This window comes from Myodes glareolus, chromosome 15, assembly GCF_982192425.1.
Source record: "Myodes glareolus chromosome 15, mMyoGla1.1, whole genome shotgun sequence".
NCBI classification, from domain to species: domain Eukaryota; kingdom Metazoa; phylum Chordata; class Mammalia; order Rodentia; family Cricetidae; genus Myodes; species Myodes glareolus.
In genome coordinates this window covers 61,804,849-61,826,061 of record NC_142040.1, presented here as the reverse complement: position 1 = coordinate 61,826,061, position 21,213 = coordinate 61,804,849, and the positions used below count along the sequence as shown (strand labels likewise).

Here is a 21,213-nt window from a genome sequence, read left to right as displayed (position 1 = left end):
ATGCATTAAAAATAAGACATAAAAGTAAAATGAAATATTTAAGAAGAAAAATTTGTATGAGAGATATCATAGAATTCCAGTCAAATACATATGTATTTCAAAATATTGTCAGCTCTTATTTAGACACAATAAGATTTATTTTACTCATTTCTGCATGGTTTTGCACAAAAATACAACATAAAGTATGACAAGAAATCAGTAGCACTATCACAGTGAAAATTTTCTGCAACAATTCTTAAGTAAAATGAGTTATTCTTTCATACAAGTGTGAATGAAATCTTTTGGGGAAGGTACTTACTTAATTGAAAATTGCAATTTTTTTTCAGAACAATATATATTGATTATGATCTCGCCTCTCTCATTTCCTCTCAGATCTGCTCCACTTAACTTCACACCTTCTGCATTCTTTTACTCCTCTTTTTGAAAAAAAAGTGACATTTATAAGAGCAAATTAAGCATAACAAAAACCAAAATAAAGAGTAGGCGACCACATACGCATGCAGACAAGTCAGACAGAGAGACAGACACACCATATTCCACACATGCACACAAAACGCATTAAATTCGAAAGCAGAAAACATAATATATAAGCAAAAGACCAGTAATATAAAACATATATGAACAAAGCATTATGAGACAAAAAAGACCTTTAAGATACTATTAGTTTCATTTTGTGTTGGCCAACTATTGCTGGGCATAGAAATAGAACTTTCCCTTGAATGTGGTATGTGTGTGTGTATGTGTGTGTGTGTGTGTCTGTGTGTGTGTGTGTGTGTGTGTGTGTCTGTGTGTATGTGTGTTGAAATACCTGGAGTACCATCATAATTTTAATTGGCAAATAGATGACATTTTCTTTCGGTGTCTACAGGTTCTTAACTTAAAATCAATCATCTGATCTTGCCGTCTTTGCTCACGTTCTCTTTCCTTCTGCTTCTCGTTTGGACCTAGGGAGTTAAGTCCAGTGTTCCGATGTGGGTCTCTGTCTCTATCTCCATCCATCGCCAGATGAAGGTTCTATGGTAATAAGCAAAATATTCATCAGTATGGTTATGGGCCTAGGCCGTTTCAGGCACCCTCTCTTCTGTCCAGAGAACAATCTGGGGATCTCCTTGGACCTGTGATCCCTCCCACGATGGATGGCGATACAGATGGAGACCCACATTGGAGCACCGGACTGAGCCCCCCAAGGTCCAAATGAGGAGCAGAAGGAGGAAGAAAATGAAAAAGGAAATCAGGACTGTGAGGGATGTGATCACCCACTGACACAAGGGGACGGATCTAATGAGAGTTTACCAAGGCCAGTTGGACTGGGACTGAACGAGGACACAATCCAACCAGATTCTCTGAATGTGGCCGGATTCTCTGAATGTGGCTGGCCGGAGTCTTTCTGAAAAGCCATTGACAATGACACTGGGACTTGTTTCCTCTGCATATACTGGATTTTGCGGATCCAGTTCTCTGGACACTCACCTTCCTGGACCTGGAGGGAGGCGGGAGGAACTTGAACTTCCCACTGGGCGGGAAACCCTGACTTCTCTTAGGGATGGAGAGGGAGGAGGAGAGGGAGTGGGAGGAGTGGGAGGGTGGTGGGAGGAGGGGCGGAAATGGAAACTTTTATAATTTAATAAAATTACAAAAAAAGAAAAAAATCATAGAGTTTCTATTATAAAAATCACTTTGTCTTTAATATTAAATATGCATCAGTGATACCTTGCTCAGCCTTGATATGTGGTGGAGAAGGACTTGGTCCTACCTCATCTTGGTATGAAACGTCCTTGACTCCTTAAGGGATGCCTTATTCCTCTGAGTAGTAGATGGGTATGGGATGGGCAAAGATGGGATCGGGAGAAGGGGAGGGAGAGCTAAAAGAGATTGGTACATTAAAAGAAAATGAGAAGGGGAAATGCAATGATATTTTTCAACTCAAATGAGACCCCGAGAATCTGACTGCGGCTAGTGCTGAACTCTGCCCTGCTGGCCGTTTCATTGATGTGTCAGTGAAGAAACAATTAGACTGGCGAAACCCAAGACTATGGTATTACGTGTTCTTGATTTTGTGGGGTATTGCTTTTAATGTACAGGAGGAAACATGATAGAGAACACATTGCTTCTACAGGAAGTATATTATTGGCAGTGCCCCAATAGAGAAGAGAGGGTTGCAGGGTTTCATGTAAAGCCGTTCCACACCAAAATTCCTTTCAATTTGTGAAGGAACAAGTTTTCAATTTTGTGTTATTGACATTATCTTGCTTATCATTTTTATTGGCAATATTCCATGTGTTTTTAAAATCTATTTAAAACTGCAATATTATAAAGTAATAAAATTATACTATAAGTAATCTTGAAAACAAAGTAGGCTATGCATTATTAATATCTGTCTCTGTAGCTGCGGAAGAAATGTAGCAGTCCATTTTGTCACCTCCTGGTCTATCTTATTTCAAAATTTTAAGGTCTTTCATAATGCATTGAAATCAGGGATTAGCAACTTTGAAAACATGTGCTTCATGGTTATTTATAGCTCTACTCACCAATGTGACCTCCAGAATTGATGTCTTTATAGAATTTAGCCTGGCCTTGTCACATATCAACACCTAATTTATATTTATAATATCCACACAGATGACCACTTAATAGCTCAGAACCACCATTGCCCCAAATGAAATACGGACTCACCTTCATTCTAATGTCTATTAAAAATTCTCTCCATCTTGACAAAGGAAACACCTATTATACTGACAATCATGACAAAGTCGTAGAGCTTATATGTCACCACTGTTAATTCATACATTAATTTATTTAGTACATTTTCCACCTACATCTTAAAATCCTTGTATCTGTTCTTTTTCTTTTACTATGTTTGCCATAATCTCTATTCTACATCTGAGCTTAAATATTATACTCCTTTCCTAATTCCTTGTGTTGTATTTCTCAGTGGACTAAATGTCTTTTTAAAATTTTTTAAGAAATCAATTGCTTTATGCATTTTCTCTGGATTTCAGAGAATTTCAAACACAGTTCTATTTTATTCTGTCTGAAAATGTCTGATTATGCTTAGTCTAGTGAATTGAAGCCATGGTTATCAGTTGGAAATTTCAAAAATTTTCTTGTACCCAGTTTATTAGTGTTATACATAACAAGGCACAGCCTCCCTTAGAATCCATGAACCTTTTTTTCAAATTGTATTGCTTTCAGCATAAGTTAACTTAACAGTTTCCTTTTCCATTTAGCATCTTAAATCCCAGTCTTATTTTCAAAGATTCATTGCTCATTCTTTTCTTCAGTTATCAATCAGTAATTCTTTATTGTATTCTTCTGTTTCTAATCTATGTGTTCTTTTATTATTGCACTTTTATTATTGTATTATACATATTTATTTGTGTGGGGATATTAATTACCTTGCCCACAACAACATTGTTAATACTTAAAGTTGTCCTCAAAAGATGGTAGATATGCATTAATAATAAGGACAAACCATTAAGTGAATGCATAGGTCATTTCTAAGTTTAAAAATTATGATATTCAAATAAAAAACATATTAAATGTAAAGTTTATTAATGTTTGCCTACTTAATTAAAATAAATCAATTAAATCCTCTACTAAAAGTGCAACAAATATAGTAGTAATGAATAAATTAAATCCCCTATAGATGAACATTTTGGTTCAGGGGCAATATCTGAGATTTCATAAAAGCTGGTTTATCATCATACAGTAAATATTTTTGTACAATAGAGCTGATAATAGCGACATATCAAAGGAGTAAAAAGAGATTATTTATCTCTAGAGACCACACAGCATTCATTCTCCTGACATAATTTACCCTCTGTTGTTTTTCTTATTATTCTCATGGTTTTATCAGGGATGCACCTTTGGTTATTCTCACATCAGTTAAGATCGTTTGGGTCCTGCTGTGATAACAAATGTTATCACAGGCTTAGGGGCTTATCCATGCCAAGCCTTATCTTCTCCTTGTTCTCATCACCTACCAGGCAGGAGCTCCACTTAAAATTTTTTCCCATGTGTTCCCAATATTGAAAGAGCTATAATTTCTGCCCTCTGAAAGAAAAAGACATAATTTCACAGTGAAATTCTGATGGAAAAAATATTCTGGTCCAGAAATGGCACATCTCCTTCTACTCTTTAACTGAAATAAACACAGAGCTTCAAAAAATTCAGGATTTATGTTGTAAATTATCACTATGTACCTGAGAGAATAATTCAGATTATTTATTGAAAAACCATAATGACTGGTATAAGAGAGCTTAGATGTGTATATATAAATGGCCATCAGTTTTATGCTTTTCCCACTTTAACATCAAAGGCTTAATTCTTTGTTAGTTTTCATAAAGAGCCCAGAAATTTTCACTCATGTAAAAAAAAACATGAATTTATATTTTTTATTGTTTCTCATTCCTCCAGCAGCTCCTTTCAGTTGTCCTCAATCTAACCCCTTCAAAACTCTTAAGTTTATAGCCAGGTTTTCACTGATTATTACTACACGTGTGTAGTGCAATTAGCTCAGCAATTTTTTTGTTTATGTCTGTATAATAATTACTCCTCATTGGACAGCTATTGATGGATCTCATTCCTGATATGGGTTAAGAAGCAACCCGTGTCTAATATGTGTCTAATGTGTCATATTTTAAGTGAGTCACTAAACTGAAGAACCTATTCATGTCACTGTTTTGTAAATCCAACTTTCCTATCATGTTTCTGTTTCCTTTATAAATCTGTACAGAAATTGTTTGATTGTAGCTTTTGGCTCACCCACACTCAGTTCAGGTAGCCAGTTCTATATCTCTCATCTTCTCTCCAACTCGTACAGAGAGTCTCTGTACAAGGGGAAAGCATCAAAAAGTTTAGCCCAACATCCTTGGGGTTGCTGCAGCTTCCTCTCCTGAAGATGGCAGCTGCCCCCAAGTATCTCCCTAAGCATGCAGTTTTTGATCACACTTGCAGACACACCCAGCTATCCAGACAGGTCTTCACCCCTTGTCTACAATCTATAAAACTTTCCTTGAACATATGAATTCTCTGGCCTCATTCTCTGAAATCACTGAACCTGTTCAAGACTTTCTTTGCTCAATAAACCTGTTGTTGTTCTTTTTTCAATTTGATTTGATCTGGCTCATTGCTTTGTCGATAAGCTGAGGTAGAAAACCTATTAGAAATTGTTTTTAATGGTCCGCCTGTTGGAGAGACCTGGATATTAGAATCATCCAAACTCACTGCATTGTTATTTCTCTATTGTTTTAGCTCTAGTGTTCTGTACTTCATTGATGCTTTTTTTTCTTAGAGAAAAATCAACAAAAAAAACCCAAAAAAACCAAATGATTATGAGAGCTCAACAGTAGATGGGACATCTATCTTAATCCTCCAACTTAGGACTGAGGAAGTACCACAGAAGCACTAGAATGAGAGTATGAACCAGAGGATGAAGAGGGTGTTGTGGAATTCTACATTCTGGATACGACTCTTACATACAACTAACACACAATATTAGTTACCTTCACAAAACCTGCAAACTATCATGCCACTTAAAAATTATGACATGAAGGGAGGGGAGCCCCAGATGAGGCAAAACCTATGATTAAGGAGCTACTGACTGTTATTGTCTCCTGACAAGGAGACACCTTGTCAGACTCACCTTGGGGTGGTAAATTATTACTAATGGATTCAGATGCCCCAGGTGATGACACCACACCCATGTGAATATAGGGAACAAGAACTTGATTCAGTGAGCTATATAAAATAAAATAACATGAATTTGAAATTGGGGAGATGCATTGGAAAAAAAATAGAGGAGGACTGGTGGATGGATATGATGTATATATTATGGAAATTCAAAGAATAATACAATATTTTATTTTATTCCTGGGTAATCAAAAATGTGAATACTGACTATGTATTTGAAGTTATTATTAGTGATCTTTTAAAATCAATGGCTACTCTATAGTTACAATGTTAAGCAAAAATATTTATTTTCATATGACTATATAATAAAGACCATACAGAACAAAATTAAATATATTGTATTACTGCTTTTTATTTCATAATACTTTTATTAATTATTGGGAATTTCACATCATGAACCCAGAGCACACTCACTTCACAGTCCTCACAGGCCTTCCCTGTCCGCTTGAATGCCCCCCCACCAGAAAGAAGAAAAGAACAAAGTCCAATTTATGTTTCCTATCTCTTCACTGTAGTATGGTCACACTTAAGGTATCTAGACCTTTAATGCAAACTGAGTCCATTCTCACCGATACCCCCACCAGAAGTCATCAATTTTGGAGAGTTGCATTTCAGCATCCTTATTACATTTTTAAGAGCTATCTTCCATGGCTTTCTGTTTAGGCTGAGGATGGGGTGTGGTCAGGGTAAAGGTTTTCACAGAAGCCTTCTATGCCCCTATTTCTCAACTATGAGTCTTCAGTCATCAACACTGTGGTAAAAGTAGTTTCCTTACCCCTTAAAGACCATATGAGTATAGATCATGGACTTATATATGATTTCTGAAGAAAGCAGGGACCATAAGTATCCACATGTTCTCCAGGGTCAGCATATGCCATAGACCTTAGGGTTGTCTCCAGTGCTAATATTGACCACAGACAAAAATAAATAAATAAACTCTCTGTTACTGCACAGACCATAGACATCATCCTAGCTCTCAGAGCAACATGGGTCAGTGACATCAACACGATCTAAGGTTGCAGCACACACCGAGGACATAAGAATGGCCTTTAGTAGTAATACGGATATTGGCACAACCCCAGCTGCAGTAGGAACATGGATCCAGGCATACTTTTCAGAAAGGTTAAATAACTATTCAGTGTAAGTAAATGTACTTTAACAGCAATTGATTCCCCAAATTCCATTATTCACGTACTGAAACCCATAGTCCATGAAGCAAAGAAAAAGAGATTTGGATTTTCTTTCATTTCACATAATAGAAATCAATCATTTTAATTAGCTTTCTAGTTCAATTTTCATGTAAGAAAATGATTTCTATACTAAACAGAAACCGTTTCATGAATCATACCAAAATACCACTGCAGCTCTTTTATTGTACAAATACATTCCTTTTAAAGTTGTCCTTCATAGTTAGTCAATACCACAGAGATTTCTACAAAAAGAGAGAAAACACACTCAGTGCGAGGACCTTCACTTGTGCCATAAACTACTTAAAATCAAATGCTATGAGAGAATGCCTTGACACCTCTCAAGTTCTGGATGTGGTGATATCAACACAAAGTGACCAACAGACTTCATAGCCATTGCAGACATTCTTCCTGGCTGTTAGGTCACACAGCACAGCCCTTGATGTTCTAGTTGTGCAATCGGCGTGAGAGTGTGCTCATTGTCTAATCTAAACTAAATCACCTTGCAAGTGCTCATCTTCCACAATATAATCACACCAGGTGTTAGGGTTTTAGATGATAAATGCGGGTTAATAGACATCTTCACATCTTAGTATTGGTAAAGGAATACTAGTATTCAAAAAATTAATAAAAATAGTAGTGTGAATCAGTTGAAAGCTGACATATAAAGAAGAATGAGAATATTCAGAAGTGAAATGGGAGACAGTTTTAAAATGCTCCACAATCTGATACATGCCTTTAAAAGCATATATGTGTCTTCAGTCAGACACTACCTATAAAGTAGAAGATTAGGAGAAAACCAGTTAAGATCCATGATAGATGTTTGCATGAAAGTTGATGTGGGCTTTTTAAAACCCACCATTTATGACACCATTTCAAGTGATGAGAGGAAACTTTACTGGCATTTACTAATAGGAATGGAAGTGTAGCATCTGGACGGTTGAAGATATAAGCATACAAATTTGGGAATGATAATCTTTGTATACAAGAATATTTCAATGTTGGGTCTGGTGATTAGTTCAAACATGTGATCCAAGTACTGGAGAAGCTGAGGTAAGGAGATCACATACTCAAAGCATACTTAAGTTTGATCACTCCAAAAATTGATTGGGAAGATTTAATGAGATCTTAAATCAAGAGTAAAATGAAAACATGTAGTACTTGCCTAGCATGTATCCACTTGCCTAGCATTAGCAAAGCCACAATTCTAATGTCTAGTATTTTAGTAAAAATGCATACAAAAATATTCAAAATCAGGCCATGAGCATAATTGCCTGGAAAATTGTGAGCAAAGGAAAAGTATAGAATCAGAACTTCTAAGAGTCAAGGTCTACAAGTTTATACTCAGCAAATATTCAAATAACTTTAATAAAAATTAGAGTTAACTGTAGGCAAAGAGAACAACTATGTGTTAGCTATACAATATTGTCCATTACAAAAATATGTAACTAAATTATGAACTTGATATCAGAAATATGAGAAACTTAAAGCTGGAAATGAGTTACATTGTATAAAATTCAAGTCATGAATGGGTAAACACTTTTATAATCCAATCACTGAGGTCGACATTTCACAGTGTCATATTTTTAAAACTAAAATCTGCAATCAAAGAAAAAGTATGAATACAAAGTATATAGGAGCTAAGAGAAGAAGGCAATTTGAAGTGAATAAGCAATAAATAACCTTTAATGAAATTGCAAAATTTGGAACAGCACCATGGGGTTTTGGTCAATACACATTAATTGACTGGGTGTCAAAAGAGACAACCTAAACTATCAACCTAACATACGTGAATCATGTGAAGATTACATTTGCTTGTAATTTTCTGGACCAGCCCACTACATATTTTATCTGAAGAAATTCAATAACTAATATATAGCTAGAAAACATGGATAATAGCAGATGATATATGATAATCCAAAACAAATAAATTATGGGTATTCATTATCAATGATTTTATATAATAAGTAGTTGTAAATATAGTTATGTTATGAAACTTTAAGAATGGCTGTTTAACAACCCAGCCTTATAAATCTCCTGAGGATTAAATAGTTTTTATCAGGTAACTTTTATGAGTTCTTTCCCACAGCAATGGACAAAATTTAGGTTGAGATTTTCTCATATCTTCTTTTTTTTTTTTACATTTACTCACTAGATATCCTTACAATCTATGACATCTAAGACATATAATTATTGTGTGTTTGGGAATCTGTATCTGAAATAGTATAGGCTATAATGACTTTTAATGTAAGAAAATATGCAAGTATATGTGTGTGCTACTCCTCTGGGAATTAAAAAAATGAGAATGGCTTCTGTAAACTTTGAAATTGCAAATGGTAGATCATATTAACTTAATTCATCACACACTCAAGATTCATATCTGATGTAACTTAGGTGACAGTCTGATATATTTCTGTTAGATAAAGATACATGTTTCTATAGGTACAGGGACTCTGGCTGGTGAACTTCTGCTGGGCCTTGAGGAGGCAAATAACTTGCACTGGTAGCAATTTAGATGGAGAGGATAACATCGGCTTTTAGGAAGATTAATAATATTATTTAGTAGAATTTAAAGGTACACACTCCCTGATTACTGCACTAGAAATAATGTGTTTGCTTCTCTTTTAATAGTAGGGGTGGGATTAGGATATCAAGTATAATCCATCTCCTGAAGATACAGCAGCCCTTGCCAAGGTAAAGCAATCAGAAACCACAGGCATATTTGTTCTGAAACACTGAACTGCAGTCTAATTCAAATGGACCAATCTCGTTCTTCTTTCACAACAAGGCTTGCTATAATGGACAATAGAAGCACCACAGATGCTGCATGCCTAGTTCAGCTGTGCCTGCTTTGATAAACAATCCCAAATAGGGTGGCTCAGGATTAAGAAATGTATTTTCACATAACTTTGAAAGCTATTAATCTAAAATCAATCTGTAATTTGGACTATGTTCTCTTTAAAACCTAGAAGGAAGTAAGTAACTCTACTGGTCTCATCTTTGATTCCAGGGTCTTGTTGGAAATTCTACCTCTTTGATTCCCAGATGTCACACATCCATTTTCTGAGTTTTAGTCATATAAGCCTTTAGTTTTTGTGAATTTTTATTTTTTCTTTGAATAATATCATTTGTGTTAGACCATTTTCGTCCCTAATTAATTCATCTTAGTGTGTTTCTGCCTCCAAAGACAGATTTTTGAAATCTACCTTTAGAACTATAAAAATCTGGGATTTCAACACAGATTTGGGGGAATCCAGTAATCAGTGGTCTAAGGCCCTACTACGAATAAAGCATTCCTTTTACAGAGCTTGTAAATTTTGGCTAATAAATCCACTATTGGTGATTTGATTTTGATCATTGTTGCAATATAATAAATAAACATGCACTTTAGGAAAATTAAGATCCCAAATTTGATGGTAGATTTGACCAAGATGGATGTTGTAGTTTGAATGTAATTGTCCTATGTAAGCACATAGGGAATGACACCATTAGGAAGTGTGACTTTTGGCTGTAGATATGGCCTTAACGGAGAGAGTGTGTCATCGTGGGCATGGACATAGAGGATTCCTAAGCTAAAGATACCATGCGGTGTTACAACTCCCTGTTGCTTGCACATCAAGATGTAGCCAGCTCCATGTTTGTCTTCATGCTGCCGTGTTCCCCATTATGATGATAATGCCCTAAACTTCTGAGCTGTAAGTGAGCCATACAACTAAATGTTTTCCTTTGTAAGAGTTGCCATCGTCATGGTGTTTCTTACAGCAATTGAAACCCTGAACAACACAATGAATCACTAGAAGGTAGATGGTCAGTTTCTCCACAACGTAGGAGGAAAATAAGATCCAATAAATAATTACCTGAAGAGGCTGAGACAGAGGTCTTACATATAAACACTGTAGAAAATAGCAGGTCCTTAGGATTTTAGAAGGAAGAAAATAAGTACTACGTTTCTGTGACTCAGAGCTAACCTTGCATCAGGAGGTAAGTGATTGGTAGAACAACCAAGCAGGAGGCTAGCCAGTAGCCTCCACACCTGTCAGGAAAACCTGAAGTATATTTGCCCGGAAAGCTGCATCTCTCAAATGGCATGGGCCCATTCTGAGGAGTCCATTTGTCCAGTGCTACATCACTACAGAGAAAAAGTCTAGCTTACATTGTTTCACAAATCTCTTGCTTTAGAATGTCAACTTAACATCCTCTCTCATTGCTATTATGAAGCAGCGAGGAAGGTACTTGCTTTATTGATTAAAAAAAATTATTTTACATACCGACCACAGTTTGCCCTCCCTCTTCTCCTCCCATTTCACCTACTAACTTCCCATTTGCATCCCTTTATACACTCCTTCTCAGACTCTATTCAGAAAGGGGTAGGTCTTCCTTGGGCATCAACAAAGCATGGCATCTAAAGCTGAGATAATACCAAGCTCTTCCCCATGCATCAAGGCTGGGTGAGGTATACAAGCATGGGGCATAGGTTCCCAAGAGCTAACTCAGTCTTCAGGGACAGGTTCTGATCCCCTATCTAGGAGCCCAAATAACAGGTCAAGCTACACAACTGTCACCCACATGTAAAGGGTCTAGATCTGTCTCATGAAGGCCAGGAAACTATTGTTAATTTCTCCATCAAATTAGCAATGTGAGCGAGATATGAGTAATCCCAAAATGTCTCATCATTCCAGGGAATACCTAGGAAATCTACCCTGGTAGATTGGCCAGCAAAGGAATCTGAGAAGAGATGAACTACCAACCATTCTGTTATACTAAAAACAATTAGCCTACCTACACAATGAGAACATACAGCCAGCTGAATCACCCAGATAAATATATATCCATTCTAAATACTTATCCATATACCCACAAGTAAATACAGCCCATATTGATTATTGAAGCACTTTATTTTTTGCAGCAGATGAATACCATCACAGAAATCTGCAACTGGTTGAAAGTCAAAGAATAACTACCTGTGGAGTACTCTGCTCTAAGTAGGACACATGTAACAAAAAACCCTACATCTAAGGCTCAGGGAACATGGTAGAAGAGTAAAAAGATTGAAAGTGTTCAAAGATCTGGAAAACTGTTTCATGATAAACTTTACTAGATAGGACAAGCACATTGCAGAGAGAGAGAGAGAGAGAGAGAGAGAGAGAGAGAGAGAGAGAGAGAGAGAGGAAAGACCAATAGAACAAAAAACCCAAAGATCCCTGAAATATAAAGCTGGTTCATCTTCTTCAACAGCCATAAACAGTCTACATCTCTACCTCTGTGATGGAGCTTGAAAATTAATCATACTTATGATGTTACATAGATTGAATAAGAAAAATCTGCAGTGCTTAAGCATGCTATCTTGTTGACAGGTTGCTGACTCGGTGTACTATTAATGAATAAAGAAACTGCTTTGGACCTGTAGCAGAACAGATCTTAGCTAGGCAGGGAATGAAACAGCATAAACTTACACTTAAACTATTGGCCCAACAGTATTGCAAATAATAGGGTTCCTGTGTCATTATTTCGGGAGTCTGGTAAACTGGGAAACAAACAAGCTGCCCCATACAACAAATTGGCGCTTCATCATGGTTTACTATATCCACGTAAAACCTGAGAAAGTTTGAAAAGGAACTCTATACACACACACACACACACACACAAACAAGCAAAACAAAGTTTAGCTACACTTTTTTTCAGCTGGTGGCGTGCTGCATCTCCATTAAGAGAGGTCATCACTCCCTGCTGCTCAGCCTCAAAATAATCACACAGGAACCGTATTATTTAAATCACTTCTTGGCCCATTAGCTCTTGCTTCTTATTGGCCAATTCTTACATATTAATTTAACCCATTTCTATAAATATGTATATCACCACATGACTGTGGCTTACAGGCAAATTTTTAACATGTTTGACTCTGGTAGCGGCTCCATGGTGGCTCTCCGACTCTACCCTTCTTTCTCCCAGCATTCAGTTTAATTTGCCCTCCCTAGCTAAGTTCTGCTCTGTTATAGGTCCAAAGCAGTTTCTTTGTTCATTAATGGTAATCACAGCACACAGAGGGGACTCCCACATTGCTTAATCATATTTCTGACTAACTCATATCTTTAAATTAACCCATCTTCATTAATCTGTATATTACCATGAGGCTGTGGCTTATTGGGTAAAGTTCAGGCATTTTTCTCTGGTGTGGCTACATTGCTTCTCTCTCACTCCACCACCCTTCATCCAGCATTCAGTTTAGTTTTCCCCATATAGCTCTGTTATCTCTGGTCTGTATAGGCTCAAAACAGTTTATTTATTAACCAATAAAAGCAACACATAGACAGAAGGACTTTCCACACCAGGGATGTTTCTCTGATTTCTATCTTAGCCCTTTTATTATTCATATATATGGAAGGGCTGGGGGTTAGCCAGAAAATAAGCATAGGGAAATTCCTAGTAATCCACAAAAATGACCCTAGCAAAGACTCTAAGCAATAGTAGAGAAGGTGCCTGATTTAGCCTTCTCCTGTAATCAGATTGATGAGGAACATAATAGCCATCAAAGAACCTATATCCAGCAAGTAATAGAAACAGATGCAGAGATCCACAACTAAGCACTGACTGAGTGCTTAGAGTCCAGTTGAAGAGAGAGGAGTGATAGTATGAGTTAACATGTCAAGTCCATAATGGGGATTTTTTCAGAAACAGCTGTCCTGAGTTAGTGGGTGCTCACGGACTCTGGATTGATAGCTGGGTAACCTGCAGAGAGGACCTAGGACCAAACTAGGCCCTCTGATTGTGGACAACAGCTGTGTTGCTTGTGCAGTATTATAACAGTGGTAGAAATATTCTTCATCAAGTAAGAGCTCCCAAATTATTATCTAATAATAAGTAGTCATCCTGAAATTATATATATATACCACTAACACTAAATATTATACCGGATGAATAAATTTTCTTTATATACTTTATATATAAAGAAGATAAATTTTCTTTATATACAGTGTGTGTATACACATGCATAAACACACACATACATATTTATATACTTACAAAGATACACACACACATATACATATAATATGTACACATTCTAAAGTAATATATAATGTATATATGAGTGTGGTGTATAAACTATTAAAGAAATAAAGATTATTATTTTAAGAGAGTGCAAAGCAAGTGTATGGTAAGGGTTGGAAAAAGAAAAGGGAAGGAGAAAAGGACAGAATTATATTTTAAGAACAAATTAAATAACATGCTTATCACTTCAATTTCTGTGAGTTTGTTAAATTCAGGACTTATATGGACTAACAGATACCAGATCCCCTGCATGTATATTATGGCTGTTGGTTTGGTGTTTTTTTGGAACTCCAGTAAGTGTATGTGTGTCTCTGAGTCTCGTCTGCTCTTGGAACTATTTTCCTGTTATCGGGTGGCCTTGTTCAGCATAGATCAGAGGGCTTTTGTTTTGCCTTATTGTGTCTTGTTTTATCATGTTTAATTGTTGTCTCTTGTTGGTCTGTTCTTTTCAGAAAGGAAATAGATGTACAGTGAATCTGGGGGAGAAGGGAAGTGGCAGTGTGGGGGCGAGATGAGATGACGAAGGGAGGGGAAACAATCGTTGGTATGGATTGTATTAGAGAAGAATCTATTTTAAATGAAAAAGCTAAGTAACAAATACTGCTAGATTTAAACAAGGATATTTTATTCAACTGTGAGAATTCTTCATAATGGAACTAAATATGGCAATTCCTCAAAAAAGTAGAAAGGGAACTGCCCTGTCCATCTGTTTACTGTTCTATATGTGTTAAGAAAGGATATTCAAGTTCATGGGAGGCTTTCCCCTTTCTAAAAGGAGAAGGAAGAGAAGAGGACAGGGAAAGGAGTATGGGAGTCAGAGAGGGAATAGGAGGAGAGGAGGAAGGGGAAACTGCTCAGTATGTAAAATAAATGGAAAAAGTGTTAAATAAAATAAAATTATAAAAGAAGGAATATTAAAATCTGTTTGTCTGATAAATCATTCTGGTCAAAGGTCTTGCTTTCACATTGGTTTGGTGGATTATATATATGCTGCCAAGTTATAACCTAAATTTGATTCCAGCACTGAGCTGGAAGAAGAGAATAAGTTTCCATGAGTTTCATTCACCTCTTTACATGGACACTCAGAGACATACCAAAGAAATCAATGTTATAACCAATAAGAGAAAAAAATAAATCAGTATTAAAAATGAGTAAGAATGTTTTTCTAGAGGGAATGAGAAAGAAAGCTTTTGCTTTTGAAATATGTATTATCCTTTATTAGAAAGATTGGTATTTGTATTAGTTATAAATATATTTCAGTACTACATTACATGTTAAATTAAAATTTTAATATTGAACGTGAATTTTTAAAAGTACTTCTTTTAAACTTTCTTTTAATTTATTTTTATTATAATTAATCATGTGTCCTGCTAATTTGATTTACAGGGCTTATAAATGATAAAGATCTTCACTATTTATTCCTACCTATTAAAATCTGCTTCCTTTCATGGACCTTGAAGAAGTATCTCCAGTTAACAGCTCTATAAATATGTTGGTGTGTTTTTAATGAGACCATTAACTCTATTGCCATAATCATTGTCTGAGGTTAAACTGTACTTTGAACAACACAATTAGTTCCAAAGTGTCCATAGCAGTTTTCTCAGCACAATTTCTACACTTTGCAAGTGAAGGAATAATTTGCTATAATCAATATAAATTTTATCTCTTAAAATACACAGTATTAGATCAAAACACAAAGTTTTTCTGATTTACTCAATTTTCAAGTGTTTAGTGTGTCAGATTATCATATTTATTATATCCTTTAAATTGCCATGATTATATACAAAACATGTTTTTCATTTAAATGTCAAAACAAGATTTCAATTCTTAATTTCTTAAATATTAAACATTTGAAACTTATTTCAATTTCAACATGTCTCATAACTTTTGTTTGCTCAGAAAATAAATAAAAAAAGATTAACTCATGTAAATTAATATATTTATTTATTATATGCAAATGATTATGTAATAAATTAAAAGAAAAGAACTAACTATCTTGGAGAAGAGTGGATTTATACTTTTTTAAAGAATGAAAGAGAGCCCCTATATTTGACAATATTAGAGTCAATATGGAGGAATAAATCATGTTCCTGTAAAGATTAGTACTTTGTGTCTCCTTGATTTCCTTTTGGTGTCTTGTTGTTCTAGCTAAGACCTCAAGAATTATATTGAATAGATGTGGTGAGAGTGGACAACCTTGTCCTGATTTAAGTGGAATCACTGGGAGCTTCTCTCCGTTTAGTTTGATGTTGGCTGTTGGCTTGCTGTATATGCCTTTATTATGTTTATGTATGTTCCTTATATCTCTGCTCTCTCCAAGATCTTTATCATAAATAGATGTTGTATTTTGTTAAAAGCTTTTTTTTTGATCATGTGGTTTTTATTTTCAGTTTTTTTATATGGTGGATTACACAGACAGATTTTCGTATGTTGAACCATTCCTGCATTTCTGGGATGAAGCCAACTTGATCATGGTGGATGATGGTTCTGATGTGTTCTTGGATTCGATTTGCCAGTATTTTATTTAGAATTTTTGCATCAATGTTCATGAGTGAGAATGATCTGTAATTCTCTTTCTTAGTAATATCTTTATGTGGTTTGGGCATCAGGGTAACTGTAGCCTCATAAAAAGAGTTTGGCAGTGTTCCTTCTGTTTCTATTGTGTGGAATAATTTGAGTAGTATTGATATTAATTCTTCCTTGAAAGTCTTGTAGAATTCTGAGCTGAAACCATCTGGTCCTGGGCTTGATTTTTTTTTGGGGGGGGGGAGACTTTTGATGACTGTTTCTACTTCTTCAGCAGTTATAGGTCCTTTTAATTTGCTTCTCTGGTCTTGATTTAATTATGATAAGTGATATTCAACCTAAAATTCCCTTGACCAAAGAATGGATAAGAAAAATGTGGCACATTGTGGCACGTATACACAAGGGAGTACTAAAACAGCAGAAAAAATAACAACATCTTGAATTTTACAGGGAAATAGATAGAGCTAGAAAACATTATTTTGAGTGAGGTAACTCAGACAGACACAGAAAGACAATTATCACATGTACTCATTCATAGGTGGTTTTTAAGCATAAAGCAAAGAAAACCAGCCTACAAAACACAACCCCAGAGAATTTAGGACACTAAGAGACACTTACATAGATCTAATCTACATGGGAAGCAGAAAAAGACAAGATAACCTGAGTAAAGTGGGATCATGGGAACTTTGGGGGAAGGTTAAATGGGGAGGGGAGAGACAGGGAGGGAAGCACAGAAGAATGTAGAGCTCAATAAAATCAATAAAAAATACTGAAAAAATAGAAGTACATAAAGAGATATAATCTAAAATAACAAAATCATAGGAATATTTTATAGAAATGAACTACATAAATAACCTTAAATTGGATGTGCATAAACAAGTATAAAAAAAGAACAAAGAAGGTAACAGAAAAGAGCAACAGCTAAGAACAAATAAAAGTGCTAATTTAAACTATCAAAAGCAAAGACATGGTGTTGGATAATCAAACTTCTAGACATATTATGTTTTGACTGGTAGCATATTCTTCTGCCTTTGTCCAACAGTGGCACTGACTTTATTTACTATAGTCATCCTTTATAACCTAAGAACCTATTGCTCCACAGATAAAATTTGTTCCCTGCTGCAAACATTTCCCAATTACTTCAGATCCTCATGTCCTGCCTGACTTCCACGCACTCCATCAATGATCAATTATGCAAGAAAATAAGGGAAAGCCAAGTTTTGTTACTTTAAAAAGCCAAAGATCTAACAATAACAATTATTAGGTGTGACAAATTAATACTTTGAATCTCATAAATTCAAATAAATAATTTTCTGTTTATCTTCCCCGACAAGATGTCACAATATGCCTCTTGCTGTCCTAGAACTTACTATGTGAAATAGTAATTCAGAGATCCTCCTGCCTATGCCTCTGAAATTCTTGGATTAAAGTTTGTGACACCATGCCTGGCAAAAATTATTTATTTTCAATTAAACAAAAATTAAAGTAGCATTTATGAATTAACACTGATAAGAAGTTTAAGAAATCTTGTGATATTCAGTTTTTTCAGGTTATAAAAAGGCAAAAATGCACAGAAACTTTGGTTATGGGTATATTAATGACGCATCTCCTTATGGGAGCTCACCAAGGCCAGCTGGACTGGGAGTGATGGAGCATGTGATCAAACTGGACACTCTGAATGTGGCTGGCAATGAAGGCTGACTGAGAAGCCAAGGACAATGGCACTGGGTTTTGATTCTACTGCATGGACTGACTTTGTGGGAGCCTGGTTTGTTTGGATGCTCACTTTTATAGACCTGGATGGAGGAGGGAGGATCTTGGACTTCCCATGGGGCAGGGAACCCTAACTGCTCTTAGGACTAGAGAGGAGGGGGAGGTGGGGAGAGGGAGGAAAAGGAAGGCAGGGAGGAGGTGGAAATTTTTAATAAATAAACAAATAAGTAAATAAAAAAGAAATGTTAATATCCAGGAATTTTTCATGAATATTTCATTGTGATGTAGTGATAACAAGCTCTACAGATGAAATAATCATTATACAAACAGAAAATAGAGTCAGAAAAGGTTAATAATTTAAATACACTTGGAGTCTACTATATGTTCTAAAAAAAAGATAAACAGACATAATAAAAAAATCTCTAAGTCTTAAAGAATATCTCAGAAAATAATCCTGAAGATACTAAGTTAGGTAGTTTGCCAGTATTTTATTGAGTATTTTTGTGTCAATGTTCATGAGTGATATTGGTCTGTAATTCTCTTTCCTGGTTGTGTCTTTGTGTGGTTTTGGTATCAGGGTAACTGTAGCTTCATAAAAAGAGTTTGGCAGTGATTCTTCTGTTTCTATATTGTGAAATACATTAAGGAGTATAGGTATTAGCTCTTCCTGGAAGTTCCGGTAGAATTCTGCATTGAAACCATCTGGTCCTGGGCTTTTTTTGGTAGGGAGATTTTTAATAACAGCTTCTAATTCTTCACGACTGACAGGTCTATTTAGATTGTTCGCCTGTTCTTGGTTCAACTTTGGTATATGGTACTTATCTAAAAAAATGTCCATTTCTTTTACATTTTCTAACTTTGTGGCATATAAATTTTCGTAGTAAGATCTAATGATTCTCTGAATTTCCTCTGTGTCTGTGGTTATGTCCCTCTTTTCATTTCTGATCTTATTAATTTGCATGTTCTCTCTCTGCCGTTTGATTAATTTGGATAGGGGTTTGTCGATCTTGTTGATTTTCTCCAAGAACCAGCTTTTTGAGTCATTGATTCTTTGGATTGTTTTCTGTGTTTCTATTTTGTTGATTTCAGCCCTCAGTTTGATTATTTCCAGTCTTCTACTCCTCCTGGGTGAATCAGCTTCTTTTTTTTCGAGAGCTTTCAAGTGTGCTGTTAAGTCTCCAATGTGTGCTTTCTCCGTTTTCTTTAATTGGGCACTTAGTGCTATGAACTTTCCTCTTAGCACTGCTTTCATAGTGTCCCATAGGTTTGAGTATGTTGTGTCTTTATTTTCATTAAATTCAAGGAAGACTTTAATTTCTTTCTTTATTTCTTCCTTGACCCAGGGGTGATTCAGTAGTTGACTGTTCAACTTCCATGAATTTGTTGGCTTCCTGGGGGTAGCACTGTTCTTGAATTCTAACTTTAATCCATGGTGGTCTGATAAGACACAGGTGGTTACTAATATTTTTTGTATCTGTGGAAGTTTGCTTTGTTACCCAGTATGTGGTCAATTTTTGAGAAGGTTCCATGAGCTGCAGAGAAGAAGGTATAGTCTTTCCTATTTGGGTGGAATGTTCTATAGATGTCTGTTAAGTCCATTTGATTCAATACCTCCAATAATTCTCTTAATTCTCTGTTATGTTTCTGTCTGATTGACCTGTCCATTGGTGAGAGAGGAGTGTTGAAGTCTCCTACTATTAGTGTGTGTGGTTTGATGACTGCCTTGAGTTCTAGAAGTGTTTCTTTTACATAAGTAGGAGGCTTTATATTAGGGGCGTAGATATTCAGGATTGTGTGACCAGTATGATTTTATTTCTGAAAGCATTTTATATATGATATCAGTGATACACACACATACACACACACACACTCTCTCTCTCTCTCACACACACACACACAATTTAGAAAGGTATATACAGATGGTTAAGGGATAGTTTCATTTTGTACATTTAGTTTTACCTCAACAACTTTTTGTTTTATTTCATTTATTTACTTATTTATTTAAGAATTTGTCTGCAAAATAATTTTAAGGCTCCTTTATTTTTACTTATTGTACTTCCATATTAGTCTATACAAGGGCATAGAGCAGGACAGTAAAGAGAAAGTGGCAGGGACCAAGGAAATATTTTGAATTTTCTTACCATTTTATACTTCTTGAGGTGTCATTATATCATCTAGACTACTGTAAAGCTTAACCAGATAGCATATTTTTTGGTCAAACTCTCAATGTTTTCACAGTGTCCTGTGACTATGTCCAGACTAAAATTTTTAAGGAGTATGACAGCTTAAAGAAAGGACATCCCTGTAAATATTACCTCATATTTCACATGATTGAATCTTCACAGAGCAAACTGTCATTTACAATCTTAAAATGTATTGTAAGATATATATTCACATCTTAAAATAAAAATCAATCATGACTATTGCAACTCATTATATCAAAAATATACAAACTCAAATAAAGAATTTTACACTCAAACTACATGGAGATATCTCATCAAACATTATTATAAAAATATAAAGCAGAAGTTTGCTTTTTGTGTGTATGTTAACACACAAACACACACACATATAAATATTTATAATATATATCTTCCTAAAATTTGTTCAAACTATGCAATCTGTATAATTCATTTTTATGTATATTTTCAATGGAGATCTTTTGGTTCTTGATATTACATTGGTGTGTTCTTATCTGGTAAGACAATTTCTCCTAATTTCAACATTTTTTGGTGCCATAGTTCATTGTGTAAGTTGAGACATCATAGACTCACCTATGTTATTGTTCTCTTCTGCTTCTCCTCCTCCTTGTCTTCCAGTCATTGTCGTCATTCTTCTCCACCTTCTCCTTCTCTTTCTGTCTAACCTTCTTATCCCCTCCCTCTCCTCCATCATCTCTCTCTCTGAGACCTGATTATTTTGCAGAAGATGAGAACAACACTGAACTTAGGAAGGTGCTGCATCCTTGTTTGCCTCCTTGATTTTAAATGCTTCTGTATCTCAGACCTGGGACTGTATGTAAGCTCAACATGGATTTTCCCAGTTTTAC

General features: G+C 35.5%; 1 protein-coding gene across 1 annotated transcript in view; it reads right to left on the bottom strand.

Annotated features, from left to right (window-relative positions):
- Cdh12 (cadherin 12) overlaps positions 1-21,213 on the bottom strand; it is a 911,264-nt gene that overhangs the window by 535,485 nt on the left and 354,566 nt on the right. The gene's annotated exons all lie outside the window — the stretch shown is intronic.